Source organism: Anopheles ziemanni, chromosome 3, assembly GCF_943734765.1.
Source record: "Anopheles ziemanni chromosome 3, idAnoZiCoDA_A2_x.2, whole genome shotgun sequence".
NCBI lineage: Eukaryota > Metazoa > Arthropoda > Insecta > Diptera > Culicidae > Anopheles > Anopheles ziemanni.
In genome coordinates, this window is record NC_080706.1 from 49,209,879 (window position 1) to 49,229,572 (window position 19,694).

The window sequence follows — 19,694 nt, forward strand, 5'->3', positions numbered from 1 at the left end:
TAAATCAGCTATTCCGATGGCGCGATGACGAGACGCGCTTCTCCTCGACTCTTACTTTTTACACCATTTACATTTAATGAATCGTTGTTTCTTTCTTTTTGAGGAAAAATTTCGGCCAAACAAATTAGCAAAACCGACCGCAGCAAAAGTGCCAGTTTTCCCCTCCCGTGTCGCACGCACCCTCCACACTACCCTGGTATAATCGATGCAGAAAGCGTATCTTACCCGATGTTATGGTGGTTTTCTGACAAGATACAGTCTTCGGCGGACACGTGATTGAGTGATTAAGTTTAATTTTCCCACTCGACCATCGATTGCGTCACCATTTGGTATACTTTTCCACGCCATTATCATCATTATCACCGTCAATCAAAAAAGGGACCCGGCGAGGGGGAAGGGGGATACCTTGCCGCCAAAAAGGTGAAAAACGGATCGCGCCAAAACGCGAGCGATGCGCTGGAAGATTACCGGTAGGTTTTAATGTTGATGTTGATGTTGAAAAATTGCTTCCTGCCGCGTTACTGCGGAGCAGGTAAGGCGAGACGAGTTCGACTCGAAGCAACATTAAACTGTACAATTTTCAACCACAACTTGTGATTTACAGAAAAGTAAATGTATGCAATCGAAAGTAAAAACATAACTTCAATTTTGCAACGGGCTCTCCGTCGGACATTCACTCCGGTAAAACACTCTCTTACGGGGGCAGCATAATTTCGTTGCATCATTTCGATAACATGGGGGTCCTTCTCCAGTGACAATAATATTCGCCCGCAAAACTAACGAATAGCATGGCAAATGGCCAAAAACAAATTAAAAGCGTTACGGTAATGGTGACGGTAGCCACGCTAATGAGTGACAAAGTGTACTAAATTGGATACACCTATTTACTATGGAGGCTTAAGTGAAGGATAGGGAAGTACCATAAACCTCACTACGCCACGGTACGTTAAGCCTTTAATGTCAATAAAAGTGGATTTATGTTGCGAAAAAAAAGGTCCAGAAGTGACATTATTTCATACAACGTTATGTAACATGTGATTGCATGCAGCCGATTGTCTTTTAAATGTAAAAATGGCCATATTTAGACAACAATTAATGCTGCTATTAATTTCGTTTTAAACAATATATTATTTTTTTTTTAATAGGATGTCACAATCTCCAACAATAAAGTACTATCAGCTGCGATTATTTTGATTATGCTGGTGATGTACTGCACTTGCTGTTTGTTTGTTACAATTTCAAATCGACGCCTCTGCTTGATACCTAAATAAAGACGGGCAAGATTCCCGCTGCCTCCGCACAAGCGGAAGCGAGCATAAATAATGTTTAGTGTACGGCAGCATAAAACCAACCGGCAGCCACCCATTGCTATCGATATAAAAACCGCACGATTCGTTCCACCACCTCCACGGCAATGGCGCGCCCAGTCCGAAAGCTGCGTGCCGCTTCCTCGACTAATAGACTCCCGGGCTCCGAAGCTATTTAATAGTGGAGCGACTGCATGCTGCTTAATTAGCCCGTGTGCAGCAGCACGGCCGAATTCCGGGCGAAACCTGCAGCGTTGCACAGCGCAGCATATATGATGGAAGTTATTAGCATGATGATGAACGCATACCGCACAGCTGGAAAACTACACCAACACAACGCCTTCTTTCTAAAATGAACAAACGAAGGGAGGTAGGTAGGTGGTACAGTTGATGGAAGTGGCGACTGCATAATTTACCGCCTCCTCCGAAGACGTGTGCTCTATGAGTTGAGCTAAACAAAAAACAAACCCCCACCGACACACACAAAAAACATATCCTGTTCCGCCAGCACACAAAGTGTACCGAACCTTACGGTTGCTGCAGGAGTAGCTAGAGAATTAACTCGTTTTTAATTACGCCCAACTGTGGGAGACCGAATTTAGCGATGCAAAAAATATACATGCTTCACGGAGGGAAGCAAACAAGTTGACTCCACGCTTTTCCTCCCGAGGCCGGATTTACGCAGCGAGGTGCAAAGCTCTTGTCACCGACAAAATGCCTCCTCGAAGGAGGAAGCCCATTAGAAAATCGGATTGCTAGCAAAAGCAGAGATTTCAAGTGTCAAAGGAAATGCTCTTCAACTTCACTTGCCTTTGTCTCTGCAACGGAAGGAGGATATTTCTCGAGTGTAAGAGTAGAGCAGGCGTTGTACGAATGGGAAGAAAAATGGGTCGTCCTTTGAATACGTTCTTGAAAACGCCATCACCAACAGGATTATTTTACCCCTTTCTTTCCTCTCCCAAAAGGTTCTTTAATGCACTTTATATTTCAGCCAACTTTTGCGTCCAGGACAGCGATAAGAAGAACCTATAATGATATTTTCCATTTCCTAATCGTACCGAGTGGCAAGAACACTAGACAATTGCATCGAATGAGGTGCTCAAGACTTGGAAAAGTAATCATTTAATGGTCTTAAAACTACATAACATTTTGAGACAACGAACTTGAGATAAAATTTGGATGGATTGCAATAAACCGGAACAGCTTGGAGAGAAATAAACGATTTTTTCCAGGTTCCACTCAAACGTGACTAACGCTCAATTGTGCTTCTAAGGATTCGCTGAGAGCAAAGCAAAAGCTGCTATCGTGACGTTCGTGTGAACGAACCCTTAACGGTTATTAGTTCTACGTGAGGTGATAGCAAATGTGTTGCACTTTTCCATAGACGTGTCGACGCTTTCGGGAGCTTTCTACCTGCAAAACTGCTGCTTTTCGCACTGCTTCACACGTCAGATTGCGCAAATCGCGAGTACGTACCGGGCGCAGCGAGTAACGAGATCACTAGATTATGGTAATGGGCATGTCGCATACGTTGGAAAGATCCTTCCGTCAGAGCTTGTAAACATCCAGCCGGATTTTGAACGCAAACCTCCGCCCGGCATATGTTTCTTGGAGCGTAAATGGTACAATTCCTTAATGCGGACATCACGTAACGTGCCGTTCGGAGAAGCCGGAAGTTTTAGCTTCCTCGATATCGAACTCGACCGGCGTTCGTGTGAACCTTCGGCATACGCAAGAGAAAGCCCACGTGCCGTGGGAAGGGTTTAATCAATGGTTCATTTTTCTTGACCAAGCTTTTGTCAACATCTTCCTTTCTTTTGTTTTTTTTTTTATTTTTTTGCAAACCACGAGACCACACTCAACGCTCGATCGATTACCAACCGGCGACGTCAAACGGGCAGCAGCAGCAGTGCAAAATCATGCTAAAGGGGATCAAAACACGCAGACACAACATAAAAATGCCGGAGGTCTCTATTAAGCGTTCGCTTCGATAACAACCTCCAAACAGAACGTTAAGACTTCCGAAATATGAAAACAACGGCGAAAACGAACTGTCCCGAACAGACCGACAACGAACGGAATAAGCGGATGACGATTTAAGAAGAAAATGCCTCCGTCAAGCACACGCTGGGGTTCGCTTGTAGTCACTTCGAATAGCTGGAATAAAAAATCCAACATAATCCAAGGGAAGCGTTATTTGCAACCAAACGAACCTGCTGATTGATTTTCGTCTCAGGGCAATGCCGGCGGCGGGATTTCGACCCAAACGATCATCGATTAATTTAACGACATTCGCTCTATCTTCACTGCGGTATCTCTTTGAGCGTCTTTCGTTGCTGTCTATCGGGGACGTCTGATTTTGCGGACAAATTTGCCATGCAGTGGAGTGTTGGTTCGATGGCGGATATTTCAGTTCTTTTTAAACATAATCGTAGTGCTTTGATCGAAACCAATAAATTGTAGCCACGGAAGAAGGGTATTAGAGCTTGACTGCAAATTTGGCGACATTATAATCCGGATGGCAAACATGTCCAAACACCACCCAAATAATACAAAAAACTTACCTTCGATTGTACCTGTAACGAAAACAAAAAAAAAAAAAGATTATTATTATGTAATTGAGATTGTATGTTATAAAAAATATCATAACTTAGTAGTGTATTGTTGAAACTAAATTTAAAAAAACACCCACGTAAATCCTTAAAGCTGTTCGGTAAGGTGGTAAATATTATTGATTCTTCTAATTGTAATACAATAAACTAAAAAAAAACCTGCACCTTCACGACACTAGAAACAGAATTGTACTCGACGAACCGCAGAAGACGATGCAACGATTTGCATCGCAGATACGGAGTGCATTGCGCAACCAGCAGCAAAGGGAAGATATCCACAGCAGCTTTCACATAACCGTCAATAATTGCACGACCATCGATTTTTCAATGGACCTCCGCGTTTTTACGAAGCTTTCAGCTTCGCCTGGCTTCTGTTTTGTACATTAAACCCATTTATAGCCTAACTCATCGCGATGGACGAAAAATCAAACCTTGATCGGTTGCAACCTTTGAAACCGATACCCGGCAGAAAGCTACAGCCTAAGTGACTGGCTAACGGACGGACATTATTAAACAGCGATTAGATATCCTCTCACTTCACTTGCATCATGCACCCCTGAAATCGTTTACCGGCTTCGGTTCCATCCAACTGGTTATCCGTAAAAGTCGTTCCATAACCCGCTCCGGAAGATGGGAAAAGATGCAAACCATTCGCTACGGTCACCATCGCCATCGGACGCTAAAAGATGGCTATGAAATAAAATTAAAAGCGAATGACATCGTGGAACAGCACGAAGACTTTAATCGTATTCGCTACATGGATCGGCAAGCCCACCAGAGTCTGACAAAATTATGCATACATTGGCGGCCGGATTTTTGACGTCAGTGCCTCAGGACTTTGTTCAGACCTCATACGATGGGAAGTTTTGACAGTCTGCTGCAGTGCACGTGACGAACAAGCACGGCACTGTGGCACTGTTTGAACTGTCACATGTCTTATTGGGTCTCAGTAACTGTCAATTATGTTACGGCGATTTCCCTTGGAACTTTTTTGTTCAGAATCCTTCATAAGGCACATTTTATAGTTTCAGCCTAGGCGGGTATAAGATTCTACTCCTATTCCTATCTGATATTCACATAATCATTTTTATATTAACTTACTTTCGAAGCAGCGAAAACTACACATATATTTATCAAAAATGTAAATATATTTTCTTATCTCTTGATCTAAATGTGAGCTTTTCCGTGATTGCAATATTTTGATTTTAACTATAAACGTAGAAGATTTAGCTCGCTTTCATTTCAAATAAGTAAACATAAATATTTCCTTACTTTTTCTTTGGCGTAACTAACATCTTCGACTTTTTCCCTTTGTTATCAGTCCTTTAATACCACGGACGGGTCCGGTCTCGGTGAGGGTTCGAAGCCACACCATCGAAAGAAGTGCACGTGGGCGAATTATCTAACCGGCGGAACCGCTTGGCTGACATGGATCCCCACTATCTTTCCTTAGTGCTACTGGTAAGTTAATCTCTTTTGTGCAATGCACATCGAAGGTATGAGTATATTAAATAGAAACTGTGATTAGTATATGAAGATGCAAAGCTGAATGCAAAAGTCTTCAACAATGACAACAATTTCGAATCAGATCAACATAATTGAATAAGCAACTAATTGTACATGTTGCAGAACTTGACCCTTCTTTAAAAACCGCTCGATTTCAATTACAGGTGCCCGTATCCGGAAGAAACATTTTCTCTCTCTCCTTAAGCAGAACAAATCATGACAACGAAGGCAACTAAATTCACTTTGTTCCCTTTTCAACAGCAGTTATGTCATTTTTACGGCCTGTGTAGATCACAATTCCGCCATTCAAAGAATGCTCTCCTTGACACTTCAAATTTATGTTTATGATTCAACATAAAAATGATTTATTAGAAATGTTGATGCTGCTTCAACAATGCAGACCAAAAACAAAATTAGCTTGATACCACAAAGGCAAAGGTCCCTCCTGACACCTACCGATTGAGCGCAAATACCGCTACACATTTCAAGGCATCTAAAATTATCCCATCAAGACGGACACTTGGGTAAGTAAACTGTTTTATGATCGACATGAAGCATGCCTAATAGCAGCAGATTAAATAATATGCAGCAAAGGTTGCATACATTTAACCAATGCTTTAGACTAAACGGTACACTATGTGGCGGTATTTGTGGTTTTCTTTTATGTTTCATTCTCTATTGAGCTTTTTTCAGACAGATATTTAATATTTACATATTATATACCATTTTTCTTTTTACCATATGTTACGGCCATCCTGGGTTAAGCCTTATGCTTTAATCATACTGATTTCACTTATTTGGTTAATCAATCCTGGGACTCCTAACATATACTAACCCGGTTTTTGTATCTTTCTATGACACTAAGTACCAACAATTGTTGGAGATTTTAGATATTTATGGTTTATATCTACAACCTTCCTGCTTTAAGAAAACTAATTTTCATATTATCTGCTGTAGACCGAAGCTCCTTCACATTGTTTCAACCCAGTTTTATAGAAACGATATAAAAGAGTTTTAATTACTCTCCAAAATCGAATGCGGTACAAAATACTTTTGGCGAAGAATTTTACATAGAAAGGACCAAATACCGCCGAACCTAATTTTACTGGCTAATATTCCAGCCGGAACTTCCGATCCGTGGAAATCCTTTTCGACAGAAAGACGTTCAAAAGCTCCTTTTTAATTTATGTCTATCCTAAAATTATGCTTCGAATTTTATGTACCTAACAATAAGAGTATTTACCGCGGAGTTTTGATGGGACATGGAGTGTTCCCAGTGCAAATTAAACCGTACTGAACAAACCAAAGATAATGTACAAAACGAATAACAAAATAAGTTTAGAGAGATAACACCGCGTTGCATTCAATCTCATTAAAATAACTTAAGGTTCATTAATAATTTGTCAAATTATATGCCCGATGAATAATAACCTAAGGATGTAGCCTTCCTTATCACAACAGTATTGTTTAAGAAATTTCTTCACCGCCTTTCTTAAGGCTGTATCATTCTTAAATATTTAATGCTTATAGTAAGTAGACTTCCGATGATGTTGACTCTATTTTCCTGGAGGCTTCATTTCACCCGTAACATCCTTCTCATTTCCATTTCAAGATCGTGTGCCATTGCTCAAAGTATCCGGACGAACAAACTTACCTAAAATAGACAAAAAAAGAAACCAAATTAATACGAATTCATTAAGTTAAGTAACTAGAGATTATCTTCATTCACACGAAACTCAGAACAGCAGACATAATAACGAACAAGAAAAAAGAAACGTACTACAGACAAAATAACCACAATGACATATACTGTCACAATGAAGCTCGTGCGCAGAGCCGAAAAAGTATTAAAAAAAAAAACAGAAGAAAAGCATGAGGATCCCCGTTGTTTGTGGATTTGGAGAAAATTAAGGACAGTCAGAACACTACCCAGATAAGTTCGTTCAGAGCAGATACCTTCTCTATCGTGATCCTCACGCCCATGGTGTGCTAGTTTACGATAATGAAATATTCAACACGAACAACACGAGTCGGTGATGTTTTTATTTTGCTTTAGATCCACGATGTGCCCTGCCATGTCTATGGTATATAATAACCGAAAGAAGTTTTTTGTAACCAAGTTTCACCACGAATGAGAAATATAAACGCAACCATAGAATTTCAACTTATCACTCTGCAAAGTGGAGTAGCGTTTTAGTTTTAGAATAATTTGAAAACCTATATTTATGTCGGTAAAATTCTGACAGTTTTGTATAACCGTTGCCATAATTTTACACAGTTATTTGTATTTACAATTTGTAATACAAAGCTTTTGCAATGTAGACTGCTCAGGATATGCTAAAACTTTTATATTAAACAACGAAAGAACTTCTATTTTCGGGTTCAAAACGGAAAAAAAACTTTAGGGTCAAATTTTGTGTTAAATTGCTTGACACTGCCAACGCCCGCTAACCTTTTTCACACCTTTCAACTTTCAAACGTTTTAACCGGCGCCTCCAGTCAGCGACTGAAGCAGCTGCTATCGTGCCATCTTGGATCAACACCAAAACCAACTCTCTCACCGGAGCCCCAAAATCCGGGCCGGTACCTGAAGCCTGCATCGCACACACCTTGTGGGGGGCCGGCCGTTTTAGACCCCAGCGAAGATGGACGGCTTAATTTGCAACTTCGCCCGGCGAAGTTCAGACCCTCCCTTGCTCAAACGCGCTGACTTTCCCCTTGGACGGGAAAAACTGGCACAATCGTAGCCCGAACACACCTAGTGCTCGGCACCAGTGCGGAAGGCGAGTGCGCGGAATACGCAAATTATGACGCTCCGATAGGGCAGGCTGGCGTGAAACGGAACCTCCTCTCTTGGTGCGAACCTTACCACCGCAAGCCCCCCCCCCCCCCCCCCCACCTGGTGGTGCTGGAAGGCGGATAATCTATTTTTATTTTTCCGGCTTCCGGTCTGGCTAATAATAAATAACCGGTGCCGGGAGCGATACGAAAATAAAATTCAAAATGAAACGGTAAAACTAGAAACAAGTAAATTATAATGCAACCACCAACCGAGCGAGCAGTTGGGCAGATGAGGGCTGCAGTCAGACGCAGCAAATCCAACAACGAACCTCGACGGCCGTCGCTGTGCCAAACTCCAAAAGAAACCCAAAAAGATTGTGAAGTGCTACAGCGAAATGGTTCGCTCAAATTATACCGACATCGTCTTCACATTTCTCTCTCTTACTGCCTCTTTCCCTCCCCTCACACACACATATACACATACACAAATGCTTTTGGGTTCAACCAACATAGCGCCCTAGGACTTGGCGTAGTTTTTCGCCAGCATAGAGTCGTGCCGGAGCGCTGACACCAACCAACGCAGAAATATGGACCACAGAGTGATGGAGGTGCAGGAAGCGGAAATTTATCGATTTACAATTGAACGGAACTGGTGGTGTGAAAACGGGGTTGGTTGGACCCGGTCCAGGGCAACAACAATGTAGTCCCGCAGTCTGGGTTTTCCCAGTGACAGTGACGGGCATTTGATCCGCGCAGACGGCGCCGGCACGCAGCAGACGTTGAGGGTTGTGCTATTTTCATGATTTAGTCGGCTTCAAACGGGAACGGCCGAGTCACTCGTTTCCGATGAAACTAGATACTCTTGAAGGAGAAGTGCAAAGGCCACAAGAAACTCGTGCGAATTCCCGGCGCAAGCCGAAACCCCTCTCTATATGGACTCTATCTTGTCCGAGTGATTGAGGAAGGGGTCGCAAATAATTAATCGAAGAGCCGTCGTCGATATATAGGACAGCAATCGCAATGACGGTTAAGCGCCAATTATCTTAGTCTCCGCCTGGTAGCAATACTACGTTGCCGGCAATAACGTCCAAATTGGAGGTCCCTAAAAGTAGAAGGTCAATGAATGTACTATTGCTTCCCACTACTAGTGAATAGGTTACTTCCTAAAAGCTACGCATCATGTCACAAAGACAAAACTCGTAATACGGGAGAGGAGTAGAGCTGACGCTAGTGATGGTCTATGATGGTGGCGCCGCGCCTCACTATCGTCGTTGTTCTATGTGACCATGACCACACCCCAGCAACCCGTATTACCCGTGCGCTTTGTCCCTGCTTCAAGTAATACCCCTCAAAAACGTTCATTGCTATCGTTCTTTGTTCATTCAAATTCAAATATCGGTCAAATACGGCGTAGTAAACCTTTTGCCAGCTCCAGGGAGAAACGCCAAGGGGGCAAGGAAGGGATCCACCGACTGACCTTTCCCGCTGGGCATGTTTTCAATGGGATTTCATGTTTTCTGTTGCGAAAAAAAACGATCCAATGATATTTGACACGCGGAAGAAAAATGGGATCGACATGGTCGTGATGCGCTTTTTGACTGCCGCGTCCATCGAACGACTGACAGTGTCGGATACTCATCTCGTCCGTCCGTCTCGAAGACTTTCGCTGTAAACGTACGGAAACGGACACACAGTCAACACCACAATGTCACGCGGCCAATTGCCCCGGTTGGACACCAGTCGGACACGGCCCGCTGCGACGTCGTGTACACAACACTATTAACCTCTTTCCAACGGTGCCTCACAAATTTGCACACCGGCACAATGGCACACCGAATCGCCTACGCAAGTGGACACGAGGCAGACCGATATGTGTACGAGGAGTTTGTCTGCTGACGTGACTTTTACGGTCCATTCTTCTCGGGCACCGCCACAATCGCTCCTAATTGACCGATTTGTGTACCCAGTCAGATTGGGGATTCTGTGGCAATGGTTTTAAAAAAAAAATACGTGAAATTCCCCGTGTGACGCGGTTCGGGGTTCGACGTCGACGCGACAAGGCCATGTGGCAAAATTAGCGCACACCACCGTACCCACCGCTTTCGTACCACAAACCCGCTCACCCCGGCAAAACCATCCTAGCCATTCCCTGTTTTCAACCTGTCAGTTTCACCACGTAACGGACGTCTACAGCGTCGTTTGACGTTTTCTAACGAGAGATTCTAATCTAAATGTAATCGGTCTCGCTAGGTACACACAACCTGGCGCTACACACACCTCGGTGCCGGTGCCGGTCGGTGGCGCATCACATCACACACATCAGGGAACACACGATTGTTTGTGTCGCGATGGGAAGCGAACGGTGCGGGGGACTGCGGATGTGCGCAACGTGAGGACCCGGTGTCTAATGCGTGAGAGTATGGTGCGCCATTTTTGTGCCGATTATGATGTCATATCGCTGTAGCACCGTGTTCATCCCCGGCGAAGGAAGCAAAAACCAAGACTGTTGTACAACCATCTCGTGTAATAGGAAATGGGAATTACCTTTAACATCCCGAGCACCAAATCGTTTTTAAGAATGATTTATTCTTTATCAAACCAACACATTTCCAACCGTGTTTGATCAATGCCGATGCAGCCGATCGAGAGGCCGCATTTTTGTGCAACAGCTGACTGGCGAGGCTTATCAGCTACCACAGTGCTCCAATATTCCACCGATCACACAAAACGATGTTTACCCTCCAGTACAAGCGGGGGCTAAGCGTGTTTTTACCACCTTCGTGCAATTAGCGGGCCGATAATCGTCCACCACTCAACGTGCCTTTGACTGAGCTTCCGCCAGACGTTAGCGGACGGCATTACGGGCGACGGAAATCACTCCAAACGACGGAGAAGTGGTAAGGCACTTGTACGCCTGCCTTTATTATTCGGTCACGTGTGCGCGCGTGACATAAGCAGTACGCCGGAGAGGTTAATGTTTGCACTGCTCTGAAGTCATAAATCAGCAGTTACGGTTGTTTAAACAAATTGCGTTACATTTGTGTCTATTGACAACTATTTTTGACATATTAATATTTCTTCGCAACTAGACCTGAAGCATTGTTAATATCTCAATTTGTGCTTCAAAGGACTCGGTCGTTGTACAGAATATATTAATAACCTGAGATAAATGATCTTTTACACATCTTTTGGATATCTCAGTATATTTTCTGACGATCTAATCAAAATTCTAAATGAAGTTTAAAAGCTAAGATATGCTTAAAAACAGTGCATTAAATTTATGACTTTCAAGAAAATGTTAGTATGATTTTATTTCGAATAAATTATGAGTGCAACATAAACCAATTTTACAGTTTTCAACCAAGAAAACTAGATCATCTTTGTACAGAAAATTGAAAAAAAGAACTAATAAAAAACTAATCCTAGATTAAATATGAATTTAAAAAAACAACGTTATAGAAATGATGATTTTTCCTTGGTGTTCAGGGGATCGGAATCTGCAGTAGCGTAATAACATTTTGCTCCCCTTGAGAAAACCGGCATCCCCGTCCAATAAAGAGCAAACAATTCCGTTCAATATATGACAGCTTCAAAGCCATTCTTCTCCAAGAAACCATCTCCCAACAGCCATTGTGTGCAGTATCGCGCAGTGGAAGGACCAACGGAACGCGCATCAACCAACAAATACACCATCCTCCACGGGAAGAAAATCAGATCCGTGCATATGTGTGTGGGAATGCACACCACGAGAGCCGGCAGCAGTACATGGTGCACAAAACATTCCAATTCACACGCCCGGTGCAGTTTGGATGCATCCTGCATCGCATCGCATACACCTAACCTATCGCCCGGTTATAAATAGTTCGACTACAACGGAGTGCCACAGTGCAGCACCTTCTCTTTGTCGTTGCCATCCCAGGGTCCCATAGGTTTCACTCGTCCACCGTCCACGTCTTAGGCTGCACTCTTCTTTGTCTTTCCGGCACGAAAATAATCTCGCACGGCGTGAAACACACATGCACAAACCGGCGCGGCGATGGGCGACGCCGGGCTTCGATTTCCACCCGGCGCATTCGACACAAAGCCGAATTGGAAAAGTAGAGCACAGCAATCCGATGGAAAACCAATGCGGGCCAAATGATAACTGGGGTGGCGCGGTTGGGCTGCGCGGATGGGAGGGAGGTCTGGTCGGAAAATTCACACACTCAACGCTTTCAATCGGTGATTGAGCCAACCGGGCGTCGAATCGCGAGGGAAAGCCGTGTCGGAAACGATTCAAGCCAAAGGCTTTTCTATCGACTGCAGCAATATCGCGGGCCGGCGTTCGGCTCATTTCCGTACATTCCGCCCGTACGGTCTCGCGGGCCGGGGTGAAAAATTGGGTGCACGAGATTTTCCATCTGGTTTGCGTGTGTGTGTGTTGAATTCGGCCGCCGCAGACAACTTTAAACTCCGTCCGACCGAGTCGTCTGGCAGTCCGATGTTTTATTTTTAAACAGATCGCTTTAAGTGCACAAATACAACGCGCACACGCACATGGCGTGAGCGAAGGCATGGTGACGTGAACGATGACGGCAGTATTATATGGTGCAGCATGGTGACAACAGGGCGAGCCAACAAACGGTCTCTTCCGGAAGAAGCCGCATTGGAGTGTTTCCACACTCCGCGTCCATTCTTAAAACCAGAAATATGGCACTAATGAAACCAGTTCGGCATAACGAGAATCATGCAGATAAGGCTACTTCAAACATGAACACGCCGTTTCGTTCAATGCCCTAAACCCTTGAGTCATCAGTGAATTTAAAAATACTTATCTGATGCAAGTTACTGGGAAATTCACATGAAACATTACGAACTTAGGTGACGCTAAATGTTTAGTAAAAGTTGTTATTGGACATTGTACACATATGATTTGGGGGTCCGCGACAGCCGAGCGGTAGCGCCGGTTAGAAAATCGGCTCATGAGCGCCGGGGCTCACCACCTCGACGGCGTGGGTTCGAATCCCAACCGAGACCGGACCCTCCCTCCTGTACGAGAGGACTGACTATCCACGTACAACAGGGAAACAAGTCTCGTAAGCCCTTAACGGGCAGGCATGACCAAGAGGTCGTTACACCAAGAAGAAGACACATATGATTTATTTGTGGCATCCTTGGCAGAACTCAACCCATCAAATACAAACGTGTGGACACGATCGACGGAAATCTCAATTTGCATTCCAAGCACTTTGGTGATATTGGTATGCGTAGATTTTCCTCCAAAAGTTTGCCACATGCCAAACGCACATTGGTGATGCGGAAAAGTAACGCAAAATCCTGATCCAAATCAGAAGGGTGTGTTTACACACCCAACCCTCTTCGCGTGACTAATGGCAGTAGCGTACCGGGCCGTGCATTGCACGAATTTTTCCGTCCGATGACGTCATGTATATATAAAGCCGGACAAGCATGGCGTGACCGAATTAACGATAGTAGTAGTAATGGGCAAACGCAGATTGTCACTAGCCGTATTGTTTGATAACAAAAAGAAAAATCTCAAACTTATTTGACGAATACAATCTACAATACGAACATGTGATTTGCTTTGCATATGTGTTATTATTGATTATAAAGTAAAGAAGTTATGTACTGGAATATATTGACGGTAAACTTTAAACAACCAGCTACTTCACACTATTCTATTCATGTTGTTACTAACAGTAAGCACAAACACAACCCCCCAGAACCCACGTACCATGATACCATACGGAAATCCTTGAACAAAACCTTCTGCATGAATGATTTACGGTAGTAAAGGGCCAAGGGTTCGTATCAGACCGCGGGTTGGCTTCTCGAACTTCACGGGGCCACTGGATTCATTTTGCGAGCAAAGAACATCGCCCTTTTTCGTTGGGGCAGTAAAGCCAATCAGCCGAAAAGGTCAGCCAGTTTCTTAACCAAAGTTGGCATTTTTCGTGATAACGAAGACGTACGTGAAGAATGGTTTTAATTATTTAGCAAGTGAACATTTTAATCCCAAACCATGTTTTCCTTTAGAGGACAGCTAAAGTAAAATTTAACTCAGCACCCACTCGGCACCGAAGCTGCTCCACAAGGTCATGAGTGCGCAAGCCCCTGTTAAGTTATTCAGCAAATGATGTCGCCAACAGAAAGATACCGTCTTGGAGAATGAAGTTTCGCAAACTTCATGCTGTGAATGTGTAGACATAAAAAAAATCATTCGTATCAAAATTCAAAGACTTGTAACAAAAATTGCGAAACGATCAAAGCTTCAACATGCCGCCATCCATTTGAGTGAAAAGAAAAGCGAAAAAAACCAGCAAAAAGTGACTTAATTTGTTCTGTTTTTTACATAACTTAAATTGGAAAAGTTTCTAATAAGTTATTCGCATTACCTCCGCACTTGACCAAAATACAAAATAAAAAAATCTATTCTAAGAAATGGATCATCTCCCATCAAAATTTGAATAAGGGCAAATCATGACTTTTCCTAACATTCAACACCCTGACCTAACCTCAATTTGCCGACAGCCAAAGCAAGTGTATCACTTTTAGTTGAACGCAATAACCATCATAAACAAAATTCACATTCTTCGAATTTGTGGCCAATACTGGCTTTCCATGTTTTCCATCTAGCCGCAAGCGTTATTCATCACCATTATCATTCATATCGGACACTCCTTCTTGGCATGAATGAATGAAAATGCTAAGGGACCAAACAGAGTGCTGGCGCCACATCGCGTTAAACCAAGCCATGGAAGAAAGGCATGTTTCTAGAAAGCCAGCGCCGGTTGCAATACCGGCAACAAAACGCACACCACAAATACACCACCGCCCTCTCGCTTCGCATATCGTTTTGCGCAATAAAAAAAAAGTGGCTCTGGTGTGAAAAGTAAGCTCATTGGCAAGAAATCATCACCCCCGCATACCTCCCCGCCAGCCGGAAGAAGCGGGTCGACGAGGTGGGTTGTGAAAAACAGAGCCCAATTGCGAATTTGGCCATTGTTCGGAAAAGCTAGGCCAAACGGCCTCTGGCGACCCCGGCCCGGAAGCAGCGAAGGAAAAAAAAGGAACTACTGCAATTTCCGTGCACCTCGCATGTGCAGCAAAACAAGGAAAATGGTATCTGTGTCATGCATCGCCGTTCCAATAGCGCCAGCGAATCGGTGTGTGAGTGTGCTGAGGAAATTCCATTTGTATCTCATGTGCGTGCTATTTTTGCACCCGTTAAAGAAAAAAAAAAGATGATTCCTTCACTAGATGGAGTAGTGTTGAAAACAATGATATATGAAAAATATTCCTTTTCCATTTCTTTAATACAAAGGATGGCGAAATTGAACTCTTTCTGGAAAAATAAAATCCTAAATGTAATCTATGGTTCATATAAAATCAAGCTTTTAGGAAAGAAAACATTCGCGGACGAAACTGTACCCCTCACCCACGTTCCTCCTCGAAAACTGCACATGTCCTCAAGCACATGAAAATGGAATGTATTGAAACTTAACGAGTATGGTGTGCTGATTTTAGTTTTGTTTTTCCTTTGCCCAATTTCCGATCATCGTATACCGCAGAAAAAAACAAAATCAACCACTAATAAAACTACCCCCACCCAACAACTTCCGGATGAAATAGTTGTTTTCTGTTTTGCTTGCATGATGCAATTTGCAACGGTATTCGGGCCGCCACCGTTGTAGGGGGAAGCGATGGAGAAACACCATCAGCAACAAAAATAAAACACAAGACAATGACCTATCGAAGGGGAAGATTGCGTGCGAAGCATTCAATTAAAGATGGATGAAGAAATAGAGAAAATATGTTTTTTTGAAGTTGACTTTCAATTAATAAAGTTGAAACTCAACGCCAAGAGAATTTCAGCCACGTAGCGAAGGCTAAGCTTTGTTGGAGAAAAAAATCTTTGCCCGTCAAGTGACATATTACAAACGATTCGATCGAGAGATCATGTATCGTCGCACGACGGTCGTTAAATCAGCACACGTTTCTTTTTTTATGACAGCATTCTATTTTACTTTAATCGATTCGCAAGAACCGCACACGCCACACGCAAGCGCCGTTAGCCAGGGAACATATTTTAACTACCGGCCTTAGAGGTAGGTCGGCCGAGCGCAAAGAGAAACTTTATCATCATACGCCGGACGGGAAGTGTGAACAAGAATTTTAAAATAAGAAGTTAAAAAGAACTGCTTGCCTTCGCACGTGATTTGCATCGGAAACTGGTAAACCCAACGACTTCTTCCTGCACGCATACTTATGGCCAGTCACTGTCTTCTAGCAGCTGTGCTGGACACCGTCTTAGACAACGTGGCGACAAGTTTGTACCGAAACCATAGCCAAAGGCAGCGCGGCTTCTTTTGAGTCGTCCAATAAACTACACACACACCGGCTCACGAAGATCTTCGACGGGTCGGGGAGGGTTGGTTATGTAAAAGCCGGGGTTAGAACATTCCTGAACCTTTCTCCAGAGGTGGCTGAATTTCTGCTAACATTTTCGGCACGCTCGAAACAAATGAACGGTAAGTTTTTGGACTTTTCCAATCAATGACGTAACGTCGAAATATGAGTGCCACGCGGCATTCCAAAGGACCGTGGCGAATACAAAAGGGAGACAGGTCGTGACCGCACGGTGCGTGCACGTGACCTGGGGCAGAAAGTACGGGAAGACTTGTCTGACATTTCTCCACCTTTGCGCCCGCACTAGGTTTTCAGGAAGTTCATAAGGTGGATGGAGCTGCACTGCTAGTATTGGGCCAGACATATAGGAAAAAGCGTTCGGCATGTCGGTCGGTCCAGGCCCACAACCTACCCCACCACACACCCCACGGTTTCTCTTATCCCAAGAAGGAAGTTTTTGGGGGGAGGGACTCATACCACACATCAAACATTGACCCACCTAGGGGTAAGGCCAGAAGTAAACAGAAGGTAGAAAACCACGCACCATAGACATGGAGTACTTGTGGGATCGCTCTAATTTACGACTGCAATTACATTATGCTATTCGTGTAATGGTTCCGCGCGTATGACACGACACTGGACACAACTTAACCATCGGCGAGCATAAAATGCTGAAGTCAAATAAATGTTCCAGAAAGCGCTCCTTTATTTACCGTAATGGCTTCGTTTTCCAACTGATTTGGCTCGTAGCCAAGCGGACGGGTGACTAACGTCCTGTTACGTGGCGTTTAATCTGCAGAGTTTTTGCTGTTCTGGGTATTTAATTATCAACCCGCTAATTTGTGGATAAACAAACGGTAGTGAAAAGCAAAACTGTTACTTGCGTCGAAACGGAAACGACAAGCCTAATGAAAAAGATATAAAACAACCGTATCAAAAAAGGGAATAAACATCTCTAACCACCCACATACGTTTGCACTCCTACATACGACAAAGTTTATCTTATCTATTTTCGCGTGGAACTGCAAATTGATACGCATACATTCACTCGTTCAATGGCACGGGTGACGACAGATCAACTATTTCGCGGCATGATGCGCAGTTTTTCTATTTTATCACGCATCGAAGGAGATTAAGCTAAATCACATCAGTTGATCAAAAGCTTTGCAGAAGTGTTTGTGAGTGCTGGTTTTACTCTTTTTGACGCTACTGCTGCTTTAGAAACAAAGTTTTTTTTTCTCAGTATGACGTCTATTCTCGTTGGTTTGTATCAATACGTTGATTAGTTATTTAAATTACGTCAAAATGAAGGAAAAAACTAGGGTTCGGTTAAAGCGAACTTCGATTCTTATCTCCGATAAAATGACGCATACCCATATTTGTGTTCCTGTCATGAGAAGCTTTTGCGTACAAAACACCACAACATAATCCAACCAAATGGATCCGATAAAAAGGCTTGTGTGAATTTTGGAAGACACGCACTGCTAGCTTTCTTCCCCAAGGGTGTGCTTTAATGTAATGGAATATATTTTCCCCCGTTTTTTTTTTGTGCAACAACCAGAAAAGAGCAGAAAAACAACTTAAAGACAATATCCAAAAGTAATTTATAATCGCACACATCGCACGAGTCATGCGAAAAACTGGGAGGCTAAGAAAAACGTCTGAATTCCGCGGAACGTGCGATCCGTGTCGGATGACGTCATTTTTAGACCGGAACACGTATCCTGCCCTCGACGGGTGCACGTACACACACACACACCGCCTTTTCATCATACACCGGCAACATACCATAATCGATGATGTTGCGACGATGACGATCATCGGGCCAAGTAAACGCATGAACAATTCTGTTTTTTCACCCATCAGCACCATAAACATACATACACACAAACACACGTGGATCGTGGATCAGCAGAGCAGAGGAACCGTTACCCCCAACGCCCCAACGTTACTGCCGTTACGTCCAACGATGACGAACGAGAAGTCAAGCGCACGGAAGCGGCCGACGCCGACTAATGTTTCATTTAAATTCAACCGTTGCCTGCGTCCACCGTTAGTAGGTGAATTTTATAAATATTACATCAAATTGCGGCTCCCACTCTTGGCATTCAGCCGGCGCATCCATGGTGGGTATAAATATTCATAGAACTCCCCGCCGGAGCCTACACACATTGGAGGCTCCTAACGAGGAGTAATACCCAAGTACCGTTCTTTTGGCGGGCTGCGTTTACGTTGGGCAATCGATTACGAATTTTTCCAACCGTCCATAATTAGGTCAGCTAGACAATAAGCAAACTATTTGCAGCCCAATAGTTTGGTATCTCCCCCCAGGCAGACACTGAATAACCGGGTGATCTCCACAATCAAACCGATCGCATGTAAATCAGCGACACTGTGGGCACTTCTATATTTATCACATCCCATCGATCCGTTCTAATCTTGGCATGCGAAGCTATCAAGCGACGCCATCGCCGAGGAATGCCATCCAATCACGAGGAAAACAAGGCGCATCCACGAATGGCTAGAGCACATTCGCATTCCCTCACACTCCCTCCGCACGGGAACATCCTTAACTTCACCCACCAAAACCCAAACAAATGAACCAAAGACCTTCATTGAATTGAATTGGAAGAAGGCGAAAAGGAATAGTGTAGCTTCCGATCGCGGGATAATTAAATTAGTGGGTTACTGTATACTAACGACTACAGACCATGGAATCGTAACGCGTAATGTTGTGGACGCGTGTTTTATGGCGCCTCGATCCAATCGAACGAATGCACGAAATTGATTTTAATTCCACACACCCGGGGTTGGGAGGGATCGGCTTTTGGTGGTGGCTATAAATTGGGATAAGTATTAAGAGATTATCCAGTGGTCCTCTCCACCTTGGGGTCCTTGTTGCTTGTTGCCATCTGGCCATCAAAAAAAGGGAACACCACAAAGACACAGTGACAAGCAGGTCCTCCTCAAAAATAGCACCAATTGTACACAATCGAGCGTAAAATTGGCTTTCCACCGGGTTTTCGTACGTGGGTTGGGCGACGGGAGGAAGGACAGCCAGGCACACGGGAATCGATCA